We start from the raw sequence: 7,500 nt of genomic DNA, 5'->3' as shown, positions 1-7,500 counted from the left end.
CACACGCTTCTTGCGACCCTGTTGACTATTTTGAATGAAACGCTTGATTGTTCGATGATCACGCTTCAGAAGCTTTGCAATTTTAAGAGTGCTGCATCCCTCTGCAAGATATCTCACTATTTTTGACTTTTCTGAGCCTGTCAAGTCCTTCTTTTGACCCATTTTGCCAAAGGAAAGGAAGGAAAGGAAGTTGCCTAATAATTATGCACACCTGATATAGGGTGTTGATGTCATTAGACCACACCCCTTCTCATTACAGAGATGCACATCACCTAATATGCTTAATTGGTAGTAGGCTTTCGAGCCTATACAGCTTGGAGTAAGACAACATGCATAAAGAGGATGATGTGGTCAAAATACTCATTTGTCTAATAATTCTGCACTCCCTGTACATGATTATAGATAGATATATATATATATATGAACATGGGTGGGGATATGAAAGCGCTAAACAGGAAAACCAATAGATCCCTTAGGCTTTTCAAAAAAATATCCTTCTTCCTTTGAGGGCACATCTTGTTAACCCCTAGATGTGGGCAAGAATTTGCCTTTTTGTCCTGTCATGTATTAGATCTGCATATATGTTTATGTATTTTTATATAATGTTTTTATTATGTTTATTTTGTCTTTAATATTTAGCTAATATCACTTGTTACTTTCTAGACTGTTTTGGTCACATTCCTTGGAGCTCCACTCTACAGGTCAGCCTTAGAAACTATCACTGGGTGTACACATGAGCATCAGTTATAGCTAAGGTTGCCACCTCAGCCATCTTTTCCTGGACACTTATGAGTTACACATGCTGCAGGGTGTGCAGAAAAGAACGTGTATTGTGTTTCTGGACAGCACTATTCATATTCCTCCCTGCAGCATGTGTAACTTATAAGTGTTCTGTATTTTAAGGGACGGGTGGCAACCCTAGTTATAGCCCTTGATGCATTGATGGTTGTCACTTTTTTTGTATTAATTTAGGTCTGGTTGAGATACTTTACAATGCCTCTTTGCATCCATTAACTGGATGGATTCTTAGGAGGTTGCACAATACTACAGATTTAATTGTTTGAAACACACACACACACATATATATATATATATATATAATAGATAAGAGGCAGCACTCACTGGTCTTTCCAAAGTGTACTTTAATATAACTTTGTCTCAGGAATGGGAGTGTGTCCCCGAAACGTCAATTTGTTATATTAAAGTACACTTTAGAAAGACCAGTGAGTGCCGCCTCTTATCTATTATATTCAACCGTTGGCACCTTGGCGTTTGCTGTTGTGGTGAGAGTGCTCTTTTTGAATTAAATAAATATATATATATATGATACACTTCTTTAGTTTGTTCTTTTTATGGTTTTATATCATTGTATAATTTCTTTGAGTACAGTATTTATGTTATAGGAGTCGCACATAATTTTTGAAGTTTTGTTTCTTTTATGTTCACGCCCCCTAATGCCTGTGACCTATTGATGATAAGCGGATCTCTTTTGTTTATATTGTTTTTGGTTTCCCTAGCTACAAGGCATGATCCGGTCCGATACAGACTGTTGTACCAATGATTGCTACACACAGCTATGTGCTAAGGTATTCTGTTTCTATTCAATATATCCTGTGGTGAGATTTTTATTTTGACCGGTTGTCTTTACTCATTTGTTGCTTTCCGCAGAGTTTATTAGAGTTACGTGCATGCCTCCTTTGTTTGGCAAAGCACACTGATTGGTTGATGGCAGTTGTTGTTACTGGTCTCCAAGTTAATGTTGATTGTGGACGATCGATCTAACAGACTGGTAGTTATGTGGTGGCGATATGTTTTTTTTTTTATTCACAGAATGAAGAGGTGGATGATTATGTGTTTCATGCTTTCATGTTTATTTTTATCTTTATTTTAGTGTCCTGTGCGAACTTGGCTGTGTTTATGTCGGATGGGTGGATGTGTTTATGTCGGATGGAGCCCAATAGGCACAGGAAGGTGTGTGGCTATCCTCCAATGGGACCACAGGTGGTCTATAGTTGAATTTTTTGCTAGGTCATGGTGTTAAAATGTTCATTTAGTTGTTAAGTTCATTTTTACTTTGTTCAGGGACGCTGTGTTTGTGAGCTCTGGGAATGTGATTTGCAGTCTATTAAGACAGATTTTTACACATTATTATCTGATTCACGTTTAATATTTATATATAATACCTCAACACCTCATTTTTTGCACACGCCGTTTCTTCATTGGCAGATCGTTTTGGGAGGGCCTTGCAGGCCTATTTAAGTTTTGTTTGTGTCACTTTTGTTTGTCAGAGGAAGGGGCTTGTTTGCTCTGAAACATCACGCTTGAAATAAATCTAATGTTTTAAATTACTGCTGACTAAAGATCAGTGAGTGCTTTTTCTTTTGCTTGGACTATATATAAATATATATATATATATATACTCTTGCAATTGGCTTACCTAATGTGTTCAGCTAGCTCCCAGTAGTGCAATGCTGCTCCTTCAACAAAGGATACCAAGAAAATTAAGCTAATTTGATAAAAGAAATAAATTGGAAAGTTTAAATTTCTATGCTCTATCTGAATTATGAAAGAAAAATGTTGGGTTTCATGTCCATTAAACGGTCACTGCTGCAATCCTTTTAAAGCGCTGGAAATAACAGATTTATTGTCAAGTAGATATATTTTGATAAAATGACAACCTTTTAATGCAGAAGATGTTACCTACTCACATAATTCACAACATGAAAGATATAGTGACATAATACTGAATATGTGCTCGTACTATTTTTTCAAATTACAAGTTTAAAAAAAAAAATCTCTGATATTTGATAACAAATTTAAAAGAAAAAATGTATTCTGCACGTGAGCAGTTGTTTTTATCAGATTTACTGATTACCCTGTGTCTTAAAGGGGTAGCTGTGGGGATTTTATCGTTTACACTGTGTCTTAAAGGGGTAGCTGGGGGGATTTTACAGATTACCATGTGTCTTAAAATAGTTTGTTTTATTCCAGGCTGATTATTTTTTTTTTGTATGCAAGAACACATACTATTTATTATACCAATCAATCACGTATATATTTCCTCTCTCATCGTGAAATATTCCCCATCCCGTCCTCTTCAATCAACCTCTGACCTGGTTCTCTCCACTCCTGTTATTTCTACGTCCCACTCCCGCCTCCTGTCCTCTGGAACTCTCTACCTCGCTCCATAAGACTGTCTCCAACCTTGTATAGCTTCAGACGCTCCTTGAAAACCCACCTAGTCAGAGAGGCTTACCATCTCTGCTCCATCCCTCATCCAAACCAAACTCATACATGAACTGCATGACTCACTGCTGCAACTACAACTGATATGACAACCTACCCCAACCTTATGTCTCTGCACCCTAAACCTGTAGACTGTAAGCGCTCCGGAGCAGGGCCTTCTGTACTAGATCTGTTTAGTTTTTCTTTCTTTTGTTTGTTTTTTTCCATCACAATTCCTTGTCATTGTATACCCCTATCATTGTACCCAGTGCTACGGATTTTGGCAGCGCAATACAAATAAATTATAATAATAATAATCACGTATCTGCAGCCTGTTGTGCTTTCTGACCCTATATATTTCTCATTCTGGGCAGTGCATGCATCTAGAGGCATAGGCTCTTAAAGGGACAGTCTACACCAAAATTGTTATTGTTTAAAAAGATAGTTAACAGCTTTACTACCTATTCCCTAGCTTTGCACAACCAACATTGTTATATTAATATATTTTATAACATTTAAACCTCTAAATTGCTGCCTGTTTCTAAGTCAATACAGACAGCCTCTTATCACATGCTTTTTGTATTAGCTTTTTACAACAAGACTCTGCTATAGTTCATGTGGACCATATAGATAACATTGTGCTCTCTCCCGTGGAGTTAAGCAGGACACTGCACTAATTGGCTAAAATGTAAGTCAATAGATAACATATAAATGAATAGCCATGTGATCAGGGGGCCGTCTGCAGAGGCTTAGATACAAGGTAATCACAGAGGTAAAAAGTATATTAATATAACCATGCTGGCTGTGCAAAACTGGGGAATTGGTAATACATGGATTATCTTTGGAGTAGACTATCCCTTTTAAATGTAAATTATTGTAGTGCTACATATGGTTTATGCGTTACAAGTGTGTATCTAATGTGTCCAGTATAAGAGTGTACTAAAACATCCAGAGAAGAGATACCAAATAGTGTGCCACATACTGAAACATTGTGAACAATAAAATCCCCCCAAACTAATCCTTTAAGACACAGAGTAATCACTAAAACCTACCCCTTTAAGACACAGGGTAATCAGTAAAACCTCCCAGCTACTTCTTTAACCCCTTAATGACCAACGACGTGCAGGGTACGTCCTCCAAAAAAATGTCCTTAACGACCAAGGACGTACCCTGCACGTGGTTGGTCTTTGAAAGCAGTGGAAGCGATCCTGATTTTTTTAAGCAGTCCGATGCAGAGAGAGCCACTCTGTGGCCCTCTCTGCATCGGCTATTGATGGCTATGATCGTTGGTGGGTGGGAGCGTGTCCAGGGAGGCGAGTGGGCGGCCATCAGTAGAGGAGGGGGGCGGGATTGCGTGTGGGTGCGCATGCACGTGTGAAACTGGCCAAAAGTTAGCATTGAAGTTGAAGAGGCACAAGGTGGGACTCAGTGGGAGAGAGGGTGGGAATAAAAAATATTAATGATCTGGGAGAGGGTGGGGGGTTGAGTGTTAAGGGGGGTAAGCTACACTACAGAAAAACTTAAAATAAACATTTGATTTCAAACTGGGTACTGGCAGACAGCTGCCAGTACCCAATATGGTGCACAATAAGGCAGAGGAGGGGGGTCCTACACAGCAGAATTATTTTTTTTTTTAAACAAAACAAAAAAAAAAGCTTTTATTTTAGTACTGGCAGACTTTCTGCCAGTACTTAAGATGGCGGGGACAATTGTGGGGTGGGGGAGGAAAGACAGCTGTTTGGGAGGGATCAGGGGGTGTGATGTGTCAGGTGGGAGGCTGATCTCTACACTAAAGCTAAAATTAACCCTGCAAGCTCCCTATAAGCTACCTAATTAACCCCTTCACTGCTAGCCATAATACACGTGTGATGCGCAGCAGCATTTAGCGGCCTTCTAATTACCAAAAAGCAATGCCAAAGTCATATATGTCTGCTATTTCTGAACAAAGGGGATCCTAGAAAAGCATTTACAACCATGTGTGCCATAATTGCACAAGCTGTTAGTAAATAATTTTAGTGAGAAACATAAAATTGTGAAAAATTTAGCGTTTTTTTTCAATTTGATTGCATTTGGCGGTGAAATGGTGGCATGAAATATACCAAAATGTGCCTAGATCAATACTTGGGGTTGTCTACTGCACTACACTAAAGCTAAAATTAACCCTACAAGCTCCCTAATTAACCCCTTCACTGCTGGGCATAATACACGTGTGGTGCGCAGTGGCATTTGGCCTTCTAATTACCAAAAAGCAACGCCAAAGCCATATATATGTCTGCTATTTCTGAACAAAGGGGATCCCAGAGAAGCATTTACAACCATTTATGCCATAATTGCACAAGTTGTTTGTAAATAATTTCAGTGAGAAACCTAAAGTTTGTGAAAAAATTTGTGAAAAAGTGAACGATTTTTTTTATTTGATGGCATTTGGCGGTGAAATGGTGGCATGAAATATACCAAAATGGGCCTAGATCAATACATTGGGATGTCTTCTAAAAAAATATATATACATGTCAAGGGATATTCAGGGATTCCTGAAAGATATCAGTGTCCCAATGTAACTAGCGCTGATTTTGAAAAAAAAAGTGGTTTGGAAATAGCAAAGTGCTACTTGTATTTATGGCCCTATAACTTGCAAAAAAAAGCAAAGAACATGTAAACATTGGGTATTTCTAATCTCAGGACAAAATTTAGAAACTATTTAGCATGGGAGTTTTTTTGGTGGTTGTAGATGTGTAACAGATTTTGGGGATCAATGTTAGAAAAAGTGTGTTTTTTCCATTTTTTCCCTCATATTTTATATTTTTTTTATAGTAAATTATAAGATATGATGAAAATAATGGTATCTTTAGAAAGTCCATTTAATGGCGAGAAAAACGATATATAATAATATGTGTGGGTACAGTAAATAAGTAAGAGGAAAATTACAGCTAAACTCAAATTCCGCAAAAATGTAAAAATAGCCTTGGTCATTAAGGGGTTAAAAGGAGCGGTCAAGTTAAAAAAAAAAAACCTTTCATGATTTAAATAAAGCATGTAATTTTAAACAACTTTACAATTAACTTTTATCACCAATTTTGCTTTGTTCTCTTGGTATTCTTAGTTGAAAGCTAAACCTTAGAGGTTCCTATGCTAATTTCTTAGACCTTGAAGGCCGCCTCTAATCTGAAAGCATTTTGACAGTTTCTCACCATTAGCGGGCGTTAGTTCATGTGTTTCATATAGATAACATTGAGCTCACGCACGTGAAGCTCCTAGGAGTGAGCACTGATTGGCTAAAATAGCAAGTCTGTCAAAATAACTGAAATAAGGGGGCAGTTTGCAGAGGCTTAGATGCAAGGTAATTACAGAGGTAAAAATGTGTATTATAACTGTGTTGGTTATGCAAAACTGGGGAATGGGTAATAAAGGGATTATCTTCCTTTTTAAACAACAACAATTCTGGTGTTGACTGTCCCTTTAAGACACAGGGTAATCAATGAAATTCCCCCAGCTACCCCTTTAAGACACAGGGTAATCAGTGAAATCCTCCCAGCTACCCCTTTAAGACACAGAGTAATCAGTGAAATCCCCCCAGCTACCCCTTTAAGACACAGGGTAATCAGTAGAATCCCCCCAAATACCCATTTAAGGCACCAGGTAATCAGTAAAATTCCCCCCCAACTACCCCTTTAAAACAAAGGGTAATCAATACAATTCCCCCCCCCAACTACCCTTTTAAGACACAGGGTAACCTGTAAAAAGTCCCCCCTACTACCCCTTTAAGACACCGATCAATCAGTGAACCCCCCCAGTTAGCCCTTTAAGCCACCGGGTAATCAGTGAAATTCTCCCCACAGCTTCCCCTTTAAGCCACCGGGTAATCAGTGAAATCCCACCCAGCTACCCCTTTAAGACACAGGATAATCAGTGAAATTACCCCATCTACCCCTTTAAAGAAACCGGGTAAGCAGTAAAATTCTCCCTATCCACCCCTTTAAGACACAGGGTAAAAAGTAAAATCCCAGCTACCCCTTTAAGACACAGGGAAATCCCCTCCAGCTACCCCTTTAAGACACAGGGAAATCAGTAAAATTCCCTTCAGCTACCCCTTTAAGACACAAAGGCAGCTGTATCTAGGGCTGCCTTTAGCAATCCCTTGTAGGCCCCTTTGGCAGCCAGTGGGTTATGTATTTTTCATACAGTGGGGAAAAGACATAAATAACTGAAGCTGCTACACTCTAATAAAGTGCACTATGATGTTTAGTAAATGACACATGGCTTAGGTTTGTTTGTGTG

At 38.6% G+C, this 7,500-nt stretch overlaps 1 protein-coding gene across 1 annotated transcript in view; it reads left to right on the top strand.

The window, feature by feature from the left end:
* Positions 1 to 7,500, top strand: part of MAT2B (methionine adenosyltransferase 2B) — a 131,468-nt gene that overhangs the window by 27,275 nt on the left and 96,693 nt on the right. The gene's annotated exons all lie outside the window — the stretch shown is intronic.

This window comes from Bombina bombina, chromosome 6 (genome assembly GCF_027579735.1).
Source record: "Bombina bombina isolate aBomBom1 chromosome 6, aBomBom1.pri, whole genome shotgun sequence".
NCBI classification, from domain to species: Eukaryota; Metazoa; Chordata; class Amphibia; order Anura; family Bombinatoridae; genus Bombina; species Bombina bombina.
This window is presented reverse-complemented; position numbering and strand designations above follow the sequence as displayed.